At 38.2% G+C, this 13,822-nt stretch overlaps 1 protein-coding gene across 4 annotated transcripts in view; it reads right to left on the reverse strand.

Annotated features, from left to right (window-relative positions):
- Nucleotides 1-13,822, reverse strand: part of PCCA (propionyl-CoA carboxylase subunit alpha) — a 473,473-nt gene that overhangs the window by 458,840 nt on the left and 811 nt on the right. The window lies entirely within an intron of this gene.

The raw sequence follows: 13,822 nt of genomic DNA on the forward strand, positions 1-13,822 counted from the left end.
ACTAACCCCAGACGCCTCCTTCCGGTATCTAGGCCTAGCTTCCTGTGCCACGTACTCTCCCTTTGTCTAGCGCTAACCCCAGACATCCCCTTCCGGTATCTGATCCTACAACGAGTCACTAGTGGGCGGGCTGAGGAGGAGGGGCGAGGAAGGTACTTAAGGGACAGTAGGGATCAGAGCGTGCTCACTCTTGCTCCTGCTCGTGTGCGCGTGCTTTCCTGCTTAGCCTTGCTGTGATGATCTCTGAATAAAGTTCGAGTGTTTGCACCTCCTGATCGGCTCGTCTCTGTGTTTATCTGGGTGGGCTCCGAGGACCGGTGAGTATGACCCTGGTTGCCTGTTCCAGTTAGAAGGAGAGTGAACGGTTTGGACCGGCACAGGGTTAGGCTAGTTTTAAGGTGTTATTTTCTTCAGTATTTTTTTGGGTCTCCTTTAGCAAGCTGTTAACTTGTTTTTCATGATTTTCTTGCATCATTCTCAGTTTTTCCTCTATTTCTCTTACTTGCTTCTCAAAATCCTTTTTGAGCTTTTCCAGGGCCTGGGACGAATTAATATTTTTCTTGGAGTCTTTGGATGTAGGAGCTTTGACTTTGTTTTCCTCTGGTTGTATGTTTTGATCTTCTTTGTCACCAAAGTAAGATTCTATAGTCTGACTCTTTTTGTGCTGCTTGCTCATGATCTCAGCCAATTAGGTGAGTTATAAACTTTTTGTTAAGGTAGGGGCCTGGTCCCAGTGTGGAGAATGTAATGTCCCAAGCTTCAAGAGTTTTGTGCAACTATTTTCAGAGATACTTCTAGGGACTGTAAATTTTCAGTTCTTCCAAGGTGCTATGATCAAGGATGAGGTGTTTACTCCTGTCCTGGCCTGTGCTCTTGTCTTTCAGTGACCGCAAGCGTTCTTTTCTGTCTTGGAACTGTGAGGAGGATTTCCTCTCCACCGCCACTACAAGCTCCACCACACCAGCACTCCTCCTTGCCCCAGGACCACCACCCAGAACTGTGACCCAGATCCAGCATGGGCAAAGCAAAAGAATCCTGCACCAGCAGAGAGATCCCTGCAATCCCCTTCTGATCAGCATTCAATTCCCTCTCAGTCTGAGGGCCAGAAGCTCCAGAAGCAGCTGCCACCCCGGAGCTGAGCTTGGGGACGGCTAGGACCGTGCTTCCCTCTCACTACAGACACAGACTTTTCCCACTGACCTTCTAAGTTGTCTTTGGCATGGGTGGGTTGAGAGGTCTGGAAACTGCCACAGCTGCTGGTGATTCAGTCCTCTGAGGCCTGCTCCAGGTTTGCTGAGGTCTGCCTTGCCTGCATGCCCAAGGCCGAGCTGCACTCCTCTCCCTGTTCAGCGTGATATACCTTTCCGATCAGCCATCCAGGCTGTCTTGGGCTGGAAATTTGTTTCACTCTGTCTTTTTGTGGGTTCTGCTACTTTAGAATTTGTTTAGAACCGTTTTTTATAGGTATTTGGAGGGGTCTGGGGGAGAGCTCAAGCAAGTCACTGCTTCTACTCCGCCATCTTGGCTCCACCCCCAAGTTACGGAATTTTTGATTCATAAACAGTAACGGGGTCAGATACAACTGGTCAGAAGATTTCAGGGGATCCTTTGACGGCACTGGGTGCAGGGACCGCTTACACTGCCCATACACAGTTCTGGGTCACAGTCCCAGAACAGAGAAGCAGGGATCCTGATCACAGCAACAGAATGAAAAAGAGTCACTCACAAGGGAGCAGGGATCCTGGTTACAGATTCGGGGGGGGGGGGGAGTGCTTGTGGTCACAGACTACACCTCTTCCTAGATCATAACACAATGGAAGAACCAGAAACTTACAGATCTCCAGAACCAGCTCTAAAAATAGCAACACAAAAAACACGAAGCTTGGGACAATGTCCCATCCATCCTGGGAACAGAGTCCAACATTAACATAAAGTTAAAATTCAAGTAATTGGGTGGGAAAATGAGCAAATAAGTAAAACATAACCTGATTACAGAAAGTTACTATCAAGGCAGGGAAAATCAAGACACAAACTCAGAAGAATACAAGTTAAAACAGATACCTCAAAGAAAAATGTGAATTGGACACAAGCCAAACAAGAACTGCTAGAAGAGCTCAAAAAAGATTTTAAAACTCAAATAAGGGAGGTAGGGGAAAAACTTGGGGAAAAAATGAATGATACAAGAAAATTATGAAAACAGAGTCAACAGCTTGGTAAAAGAGGTACGTACACACACACACACACACACACACACACACACACACAAATACTGGGGGGAAAAAAACCACAATTGGCCAAATGGTAAAAGAGGTACAAAAATCCACTGAAGAGAAGGCTATAAAAAGCAGAATTGGTCAAACAGAGAAAAAAAGGTACAAAAGCTCACTGAAGAAAATAATTCCTTAAAAATCAGAATTGGGCAAGTGGAAGCTAATGACAACATGAGACACCAAGAAACAATAAAACCAAATCAAAAGAATGAAAAAATACAAGAACATGTGAACTACATCATTGGAAAAACAAATGACCTGGAAAATGGATTGAAGATAGATAATTTAATTGCTGGACTACCTGAAAGCCATGATTAAAAAAAAAAGAGCCTAAAGATCATATTTCAAGAAATTATCAAAGAAAACTGCCCTGATAGCCTAGAACCAGAGAGTGAAATAGAAATTGAAAGAATCTATCCATTACATCTTGAAAGAGATCCCAAAATGAAAACTCCCAGGAATATTTCCTGAAAATGAAAGTCTTCTTGGAAACTGATGGGAGCTTGAAACAGAGGGAAAGACCCAAATCAGAGACATCAGAAAGAATCATGGCCTCATACCTTACATCTTACTTCAAGTATTTCAGAAGAGGTGACATGCTCTGTCTGCCTGGATTTCTTCACATGTGCCATGTCCATAGAATGTGGCTACAAAATGGACCCTCCAGTACATTCATTCAACTTGTGTGGACCGTTTTAAATGTCCTGAGAGCTGGAAAATTTGTGTTGTGAAGAATCTCTGGCTCAATCAACAACTGTCCATAATTGCGCAATCCTAGAGCAATTTGGAATTATGCTCAAAGGGCTTTAAAACTATGCATTCCCTTTGACCCAGCAATACCACTTCTAGATAGAAGATATTATAAAAAATGGGAAAAGGACCCCCACATACAAAAATATTTATAACAGCTCTTTTTGTGGTGACCAAGAATTGAAAATTGAGGTGATGCCCATCAAATGGAGAATGGTTGAACAAGTTGTGGTATATGAACATAATGGAATACTATTATTCCGTAAGAAATGATGAGCAGGCAGACTTCAGAAAAACCTAGAAAGACATGAATTGATGCTGAGTGAAGTGAGCAGAATCAGAAGAACACTGCACACAGTAACAGCAACACTGTGCAATGAGTTTGAAAGACTTAGCTCTTCTCAGCAGCGCAAGGATCTAAGACAACTCCAAAAGACTCATGATGGAAAATGCTATCCACATCCAGAAAAAGAACTATGGAGTCTAAACACAGATTGAAGCGTACTATTTGATCTTTTTTTTTTTGGCTCCTTTTTCATGGTTCCTCCCATTGGTTCCAATTCTTCTTTACAACATGACTAATGTGAAAATGTTTAATATGAATGTATATGTAGAGCTTATATCAGATTGCATGCCATCTTGGGGAGGTGGGAGGTGAGGTAGTGAGAGAAAATTTATAACTGAAAATCTTATGGAAGTGAAAAGTTGAGAACTAAAAATAAATTAATAAAAAAAAAATTGGAGAAGTTTCACCATCTTCTTCTATTGGATACTGGCTTTTGAGTCTAAGACAAAATAAGTATATAGTCTGTACCATGCCTACGACCAGAATTCCCTTAAGAGGAAAATTCTAAAAAGTAGGGATCCTTTTGGATTATGAGGCAGAAGACACAGTGTTTCATGATGTAGACAGTAGATGCCACATCTATACATTTACCAGCTCCTTTTTAGAGCCTTTCTGGCCTAAATTTTCCATTGGCCTCTTCTCCAAGAATGAAAATATTCTAACTACTGACCTTATATCAGATGAGGCTGAGGAAACCCCCAGAACATGACCATGACCATGACACTTGTTTCATGACAGTTCACGACACTTCCTCCAAAGGGGAACCCCAGTCCCTGATCCTTTTATTCCCATAGTGTAATGTACTTCACTTTGGGAACAGGCGGAAAATTGTCTTATTTTGCAATATTTAGGCAATAAACTGTATATTATGGGGAAGTCAGCATAAGATATATTGACGGTCTACAGATGAGACAGAATATGCTCAATAAACTATACGTGTTTACAAAGTTAAGAATGAGGAAGTTGATTTCCAAAAGACAAGAATGGTAAGAACAATGACCAACCAAAGGATCAAAAGTAAACCTAATAAAATTATAAGGATCAATTGGGAATCAAATGAAGAGATATGAGAAGACACCCCCAACCTACAACTTGGTGGCAGGGGGAGGTCCACAGATGTTACACACTGTCCATGTTTTAGGGCTTTCTCATCTACCAACCAATTACACTGATTTTTTTTCTCTCTCTAAAAACCAAACAAACATTTGTTTTATGGGATGACTCTTGGGGCAAAGTAAAATGGGGGACCATCCATGGTCATGGAAGAAACAGAAAACAATGGCAGCTAGGTGGCACAGTAGATAGAGCACTGGCCCTGGAGTCAGGAGGACCAGAGTTCAAATCCCACCTCAGACCAAACACTTGACACTTACTAGCTGTATGACCCTGGGCAAGTCACTTAACCCCAAATGCCACCCCAAAAAAAAAAAGAAAGAAAAAGAAAACATCAATAAAAATATTTTTTCTTTTAATGGAAAGACTTGCATGAACCAATGCAGAATGCAGTTTGTAGAACCAGAAGTTTATTCCCTATCATCAATATTATAAAAATGTACAATTTTGAAGATTCTTATAAACTGATTAAAAATTAAATCAATAGAATCAAGTAAAGAGTTCATACAATAAGAACACTGGGGGGAAAAAAGCAACTTTGAAAGCTGAATGAACTATGATCAATAAAATGACTATCTGTGATTCCAGAGGACTGGTGGTGAAACATGTTATCTATTACAGAGACGTGAAAAACTGTAGGGCATAGAATGAGACACACATTTTTTTATTCAACCATTATGGGAATTAGACTTTTATTATGCATATTTGTTACAATAAAAATGTTCTCCAATACAGTGGAGGTTAAGAGTGAGAAAATAGATTTTTCTTAATTTTTAAAAATAGTGATGGGAGAATGTTGAGAAGTGTTGACTGCAATTTCAGATGATATCACTATATTATTTTTACATTACTGGTTTACTCTTGTTATAAAAACATTTCACAAAGTAAGAATAATCTAAATGTAATATAAAAATGAAATATGAATAAAACTTTTTAAATGCTCAAAAAAATTATAAGTAGTATCTATTTAATGCCATTAGCAAACATAATTTGTAACAGGAATATGCTAGAAGTCTTCCCAATAAGATCAGAGTATGAAGCAAGAATGCTCAGTATCACCACTATTATTCAATATTGTACTAGAAATGCTAGCTATAGCAATAAGAGATGAAAAAGAAATTGAAGGAATTAGAATAGGCAATAAGGAAACAAAACTATTATCTCTGCAGACCATATGATGAATGCAGACCTAGAGAATCCTAGCAAATTAACTAAAAAACTGAAATAATTAACAACTTAAGCAAAGCTGCAGAAAATAAAATAAATCCACATAAATCTTCAGCATTTCTATATATTACCAACAAAGTCCAGCAGGAAGAGATAAAACAAGAAATTCCATGTAAAATAACTGCAGACAATATAAAATACTTGGAAGTCTACCTGCCAAGACAAACCTAGGAACTATATGAACACAATTATAAAACATGTTTCACTCAAATAAAATAAGATATAAACAACTGGAGAAATATAAATTGCTTATAGGCAGGCCAAGACAATAGAATAAAAATGACAATTCCACCTAAGTCAATTTACTTATTCAATGCCTTTTGAAACTACCAAAAAATTATTTCATAGAGCTAGAAAAAATAACAAAATTCATCTGGAAGAACAAATGGTCAAGAATATCAAGGGAATCAATGAAAAAAAAAAGTATAAAGGAAGGTAACCTAAGCCGTACCAGATCTCAAATTATATTACAAAGCAGTAATCATCAAAACAGTGTGCTACTGGCTAAGAAACAGAGTGGCGGATCAGTGAATAGATAAGACACACAATATACAGTAATAAATGACCATAGTAATCTAATATTTGATACACCCAAAAAGCCAGATTTTGGGACAAGAAATCACTATTTGACAAAAATTGCTGGGAAAATTAGAGTGCAGTTTGGCAGAAACTAGTTACATACCAATATCTCTACATATCAAGATAAGGGCAAAATGGGTACATGATTTAGGCACAAAGGGTGATATAATAAGCAAATTAGAGGAGCTTGGAATATTCAACCTGTCAGATCTATGAATAAGGGAAGAATTTATAATCAAACGAGACAGAGAGCATTAGAAGATAAAAAAAATGGATCATTTTGGGGAAGCTAGGTGGCACAGTGCATACAGCACCGCCCCTGGAGTCAGGAGAACCTGAGTTCAAATCCAGCTTCAGACAGATAACACTTACTAGCTGTGTGACCCTGGGCAGGTGACTTAGCCCCATTGCCTAACAAAAACAAAAACAAACAAAAAAAATGGATCATTATGAGTACATTAAATTAAAAAGGTTTTGTACAAACAAAATCAAATCAGCCAAGAACAGAAGGAAAGCAGAAAACTGGGGGGAACATTTTTATAGCAAATTTCTCTGACAAAGGCCTTGTTTCTCAAATATGTAGAGAACTGAGTCAAATTTACATGAATACAAATCATTCTCTAATTGATAATAGTCAAAGAATATGAACAGGCAGTTCTCAGAAGAAGAAATCAAAGCTATCTATAATCAAAGGAAAAAATGCTCTAAATCACTACTGACTAGAACAAATCAAATTAAAATAATTCTGAGGTACAACCTCACACCTACCAGATTGGCTAATATATCAGAAAAGGAAAATGACAAATATTGGAAGGGATGTGGGAAAACTGGGACACTAATGCACTGTTGGTGGAGTTGTGAACTGATCCAACCATTTTGGAGAGCAATTTGGTATTAGTTTCAAAGGGCTATAAAACTGTGCATACCTTTGATCCAGCAATACCACTACTAGATCTGTATCTCAATGAGATCACAAAAAGTGGAAAAGGACCCACTTGTACAGAAATATTTATAGCAACTCTTCTGTGGTGGCAAAGAATTGGAAACTGAAAGGATGCCCATAAACTGGGGAATGGCTAAAAAAGTTGTGGTATATGATTGTGACAGAATACTATCATCCTATGAGAAATGATAAGAAGGATGCTTCCAGAAAAACCTGGGAAGACTTCAGTGAACTGATGCAAAGTGAGTAGAATCAGGAGAACATTGTGTACAGTATCAACAATACTACACAATGATCAACTGTGAATGACTTAGCTATTCTCAGCAATATGATCCAAGACAATTCCAAAAGACTTAGGAAAAATGCCATCTATCTCCAGAGAAAGAACTGATGGGAGTCCAAATACAAACTGCAGCATACTTTTTTTAAATTTTTTCTTTTTTTTCCCTTTTTTTTTTGTCTGTGTTTTCTTTTGCAACATGGCTAATGCTAATCTATATCAAACTACTTGCCTTCTCAAGGAGGGGAAAGGGGAAGGAGGGAAGGAATTTGGAACTCAAAATTTTTAAAAATCAATGTGAAAAACTGCCTTTACATATAATTGAGGAAAAAAAATTTAAAAAGAAATGAAAATCCTACAGCAATCAAAACCATAACAGTCAAGTAGCCTGAATGAAAAAGAGGTGAATGACTTAATGAATTCTGCATGCCTAGTATGTATCGGTCTAGTTCTAGTTTCTATCAATTAAATAAAATGTTTATTAAGTTCCTACAATGTTCAGAGGACCATGTGTACATTACGAAGTTTGCCCAAAAAGAGTCCCAGTTGTCATGACACTTCCAGTCCACTATGGTGTTTAAGATATATGTAAATAATCATACAAAAATAAAACAGGATAAATGAAGTCCCTGGGGGGGGGGGGGAGGTCATTACCAATTAAGGCAAGGCAAACAGGGAAGGCTTCCTAGAAGGGATGACATTCAAGTTGGGCTTTAAAGGATGAGAAGTCTATAATACCTGCTACCGGGTAGAATAAAGCTGGTGGATCAATGAGCTACAATAAAGCTAAGCAAATTAACTGTCCAAATCAAGACCAGTACCAACATGAGAAGCCTCTGGGAGTCAAGAAGCCACCACATTTCCTAAAGATGAGCAAATCAGCTTAGATTGGAAATCAAGCAGGTTACAGCTTTCCTGCAGATAACCAATGGCATCAACGCCCATGAATGGCTATTGCCCTTCCAACCTAGGCAAGACAGAAAAATATTAACCTCAAAAAGAAAAATTAAGTTAAATAAGGGATAGGAAGGAACTCAATAAGAAAGAAAGAGGCATAATAAACATTGGGAAAAGCATAAGCAAAAAAAAATGGAGGCAAAAAAATCTGAAGACACAGGGGAAAACAAGCATTCTACTACAGAAAGAATAGTGCAGGATAAAGCTGAAGATGTAGGGTGGGAGACCAAAGATGGTTTTGAATGCCAGGTAGAAAAGTCTGAATTTCACCTTACCAGCAAGTGAGAGCCAGTGCAGGATTCTAAACAAGTCAACAAGTCATATCAACAAGCATTTATTAAGTGCTTACTATGCAGAAGGCATAGTGCTAAGTGCTGAGGTTATAAATTTACAAATAGAAGCAAAATGAAACATAATTTCTGCCCTCAAGGAACTTACATTCAAATGCGGGCAAACAAAGACCTAATGTTGAAGCATTTGACAGTGCAAAAGACTTTAGTGGCAAGAATTTTCTTTTCTGAGTTTCATTAAATGTGGCTATAATGCCTACAGGAGCAATTTCCACAGGGACTGCTTCCCAACATGACAGCAGTGGACATCGGCCTATTAAGTACTGCTATTTCAAAGGCTCTTGGGTTCAAGGTCCTGAGCTGTCTCCATTTGGGTCTAAGGGAAGATGACAGTCAAGGTGCTTTTTGGTGGTTTGATGTGCCTAAAACATGCTTCTTCCTATTTTACCTTCAGAGTACCTCGCTGAATTTCAGAGGTAGACCTTCATAATTGACTAGGTAAGAGGTAAGCAAGAAGAAATGTCAAGTGACCCTGATCTCCAGGAAAAATGGATCAGTTCTAAAGCTTCCTGAGAGTTTTAAGTTCATATAATATAGTCAAAAACTGAAAAACTTTCCTGTCAAAGTAAATCTATACGGTTTTCCTAAAGGGAGGAAAAAAGGTCAAAATTTCCTAATCTGAATTTCAATGCTGAAATTTGTTTTCAAAGTTACCACATTAGTTATCTGACTGTGATAAACAAAGATCATACATGTTTTATAAGATATCATCTATCTACAATAGTGTTCAGTTAACTTAAAGTACATTTTATTTTTTTTAATTCAGTTAAACATATAATTGGGAAAAATAAATTTTTTTCTAAATTCAGTTAATGTGGAATGTTTAGTATAGCATTCATTTAACAAAAATTTTATAAGCACCAACTGTGTACAGAGTGCATATTTAATAGGTGAAATGTCCAATACAGCTGTTGCCGCTACCATGAAGTTTATGATTTAGGAATAAAATGCAAACACAGATAATTATAATGTGTAATGTTATATATGTATTTGATATTTAATAAAATACATTGTATATCTGTAATGAAAACATTAGGTATAGAATATGTGGTTTTTTTCCCTACTGGGGTAAGGGCTCGTAAGAAAAGGAAAAAAAAAAGATCTGTTAAATATATAAAATAAAATTTAATTAAAATTTTTTAAAGACAAAGTGTGAGGTGAAAGGGAAGGTCACTTCAGGAACAGTTAAGGAAGATTTCATAAAGGAGGTGATATCTGTGTTTGACTTTAAAAAATAGGCAGCAATTAAGTAAGTAGGGAATTAAGTAAGTCAGTCATAGAAAACACATTAACAAGGACACAGAGGCAGAAGGAAGGGTTATCTGGGAAATTTGGGGGGGAAAAAAGAGTAAACCAGTTTGGCTGAAGTATGATGTTAGGTAGTTGAAACAAAATCAGTCTCTAAAGGTATGGTGAACATAGATCATGGAAGACCCTGACTGCCAGCGAAAGGAGTCCGAACTTTACTTAATGAGAAAGGAGGAGCCTCTGAAGATTTCTGCAGAGAGTAGCATAGTCAGATCTACAAATAAGAAAGAGCATTCTAGCAGCGATACATACAGGAGAGACAAAACGATAGAGGTGGGAAGATCTATCAAGGGGGTATTAAATCCCTCATGTGCGTGGTAATCAGGACTTGTACTACAATGGTAGTAGTAGGAATGACATGGAGGGCAAGGATAAAAGAAATTGTTCAGAGATTGATAGATTAGCACATGGTAACTAATTGACATAACTGGTTGGCAAGAGGGAAGAAAGAGCTGGGAAACTGGAATGTCTATTGAATAGAAGTATGAACAGAAATAATGAAATCAAAAGGAGAAGGAAATTTGGGGAGGAAATTTTCAGTTTTAGCCAAGTTGAATTTAAGGTACTTGTCCTGAAGGCATTTCGGGATATACGCCTGGACCTCAGAAGAAGGACCAAAAAGTCATCTGCACAGAGATGACAAGTGAAGGTGTGGTCATGAATGAGATTACCAAGGTAAACAGGCAGTGCAGAAAGACAAGAGAAGAGGACCAAAAATATATCCATATTAAGGAACTAGGAAAAGGATGAAGTGCTGACAAGAGAAACTGAGGGGGTGGTTAAAGAGAGATCCAAAAGTGACAGAGTAAAAGTATACAGTATACAGTATACAAAGTGACTTTCTGGCAGGTAACCCATTACTTCTAAAATAACAGAATTTATTTTCCAGAACAAGAAACTTAGATGAGAAACATATATGGCTAGAATTACTAACCACAATATTATAAAACTCAGTAGAACGTTTCTTCACTGTTTTCCAGTTAACCTTTTTTCATAAGTAACAATAGGATGTATGGCATGAAAACACCCAGGACCTTCTAAATTTTTATGGTTCCAAGTAGTCCAACAATCTGTTTTCAAGTATCTACCTACTTAAGTAATACAGTCACTATGCATAAAAAAAAGGCGGGGGAACAGTACACCTGTTCTTAAGAACTTTTTAAATTGCCTCCTTAAATTACAGTACTGAGAGCTAATGGGCAAAATCAATTAGTTTAAGAAAGGAAATAGTACAGTACCTGTTTTCTTCCTCCTCTTCCCTATCCATGGGTCTCACCTATTAAATAGAATCACATCAGACCAGGAGACTTTTCTGACTTTCTTCCAGGGTCTAGCCAGCTATTATCTCACAGCTAATTTGTCATTCCACTGAGCACTGTCATTTCAGTTTAACGATTAGTCTTGTAATTCATTAGAACACCTAAATAAGTTTTCAATTTAGTTCTTAAAATATTAATACAAATTTTTCACAATCCAATTCTACTATGTACTTAATTTTCCAATTTTTGGAGGGCTTTATTTTTATTTTGGCATTAAGTAAAATACATTGATCTCTTCACAATTTGTCAAACCTTTTTAAAAACAGGATTTTTAAAAACAGGGTTCTGTCCTAGGCCTTCTTCTCTTCTCCCTCTATACTACTTCATTTGGTGATCTCATCAGTTCCCATGGACTTAATTACCATTTCTATGTTGACAATTCTCAAATCTACCTATCCCGTCCTAACCTCTCTGCTGACCTCCAATTTCACATCTCCAATGGCCTCTCATGCATCTCAAGATGGATATCCGGTAGACATCTTAAACTCAATATGTACAAAAATGAATTCACTTTATTTTTCTCCTAACCACCTTCTCCTTGAACATGCCCCTGTTCTCTGCCACCACTCTGGTGCAGGCCATCATCAAATCACATGGATCCACCTATCTCAAGTCTCTCCCCAATCCAATACATCCTTCATTAAGTCACCAAAGTGATTTTCCCAAAGCACAAGTCAACTATGTTACCTCCCTATACACTGGTTCCCAATTGCTCCAGGATCAAATACAAAATGTTGTTTAACATTCAAAGCCATTTACAATCTAGCCCCCTCCAACCTTTCCAGTCTTTTTTCATCTTATTCCCTGCCATATACTTGTCACTGGCCTTGCTGCTACATGAATAAGACCCTTCATCTCTCAGCTCCAGGCATTTCTCTAGCTATTACCCATGCCTGGAATGCTCTTTTTCCTTACCTTCACCTAATGCCTTCCCTGGCTTCCTTTAAGTCCCAACTAAAAGCCCACTTTCTACAGGAAGCCTTTCTCAAGCCCTCTTAATTCTATTACCTTCCTTCTCCTTATTAATTCCTATTTAGGTTAGTACATATTTCACCAATTCAGAATCTGTCTTGGTAAAGACCTTAAAGGTCATCTCTCCTTAACCAAGAACATTTCCAGTGACAGGGAATTTAACTACTTAAGGAGGCATACCTTTCTGGTTTTGACCAGCTCTTAAGCTCTTCCATTTGCAGTTCTGCCCAAAACAGGTGTAATTATTCTTCCACCTTAAAATATTGAATCCTTAAAATATATAAAGAAGACTGTCATGCTCCTACTTCCAATCCTTCCTCCCCCTCCCCCTCCCACGTTAAAACAGCCCTGGTTCCTTGACACATGACATGACATGATTCCCAGACTCCTCACCATCTCTCTCCTCTAGGCACTCATTTATTAGCATTCCTCCAAAATTTAGCACTCCGGACCATGCATAATACTTCAGATGTAAGCTGACCAGTGGTGTGTATAGTAAGACAATTAACTCACTTTTTCAGCACCTTTAGTCTACAGCGGAACACCACCTACTCAATACAAGATTTCATTCCTATTAATAAAAAAAAACTGTCAAAATCAAACACTTAAGACTTCAAAGAAACTTAAAATCACAAAATTCTAAGCAGCTTAAGTCTAGAGACTCTGGAACAGGGGTGAGGAACCTGCTGCCTCGAGGCCACATGTGGCCTTCTAGGTCCTTGGGTGTGGCCTTTTAACTGAGTAGAACAAATCCTTTCATTAAAGGGATTTGTTCTGTGAAGTTTGGATTGAGTCAAAGGGCTGCACTTGAGAACCTAGAGGGCCACACGTGGCCTCGAGGCAGCAGGTTCCCCACCCCTGCTCTAGAATGTCTAGCACACTAACTACAGACTTCAAAAATCAAAATGGGCATCGATGGGCGGGGGGGGGGGAGCAACACAAAAGAAAATCTTTTAAGAACACACTTCACATATACCCTAGAGAAGCTGGAATTAGACTGAGACTTCAAAGCAATCCAAGTTGGCTTTATCAACGACACTTGAATCACCACAGTACGGTTTTCCAAAAGATAAACCAACAGCTCCCTCCTAACTACTTTACTTATTCGTCATTAAAAAGAACTGCTATAAAAGGTGGAAATGGAGACTCAACTTACAAGGGCTCTGAAACTAATCCCGGGAAAACACCACAATTCACTACCATCACAATGGCACAACACCTAAAAATATGAAACAAACCCGACAAGTTTGTTTAAATTGCATTGCATTTCACATGTAAGACTTGCCAAGGTAAATACTACATACGCTCTCCAGGAGCAGCTGAACCGAGGTGATACAGAACTGTGTAGTTAGACCACCTCCACACACACACAGACAGAACTGTGCAGTTAGACTACCTCTACACACAC

The sequence above is a fragment of the Vombatus ursinus genome, unplaced genomic scaffold, assembly GCF_900497805.2.
Source record: "Vombatus ursinus unplaced genomic scaffold, bare-nosed wombat genome assembly UNPS02010304.1, whole genome shotgun sequence".
Lineage (NCBI taxonomy): Eukaryota > Metazoa > Chordata > Mammalia > Diprotodontia > Vombatidae > Vombatus > Vombatus ursinus.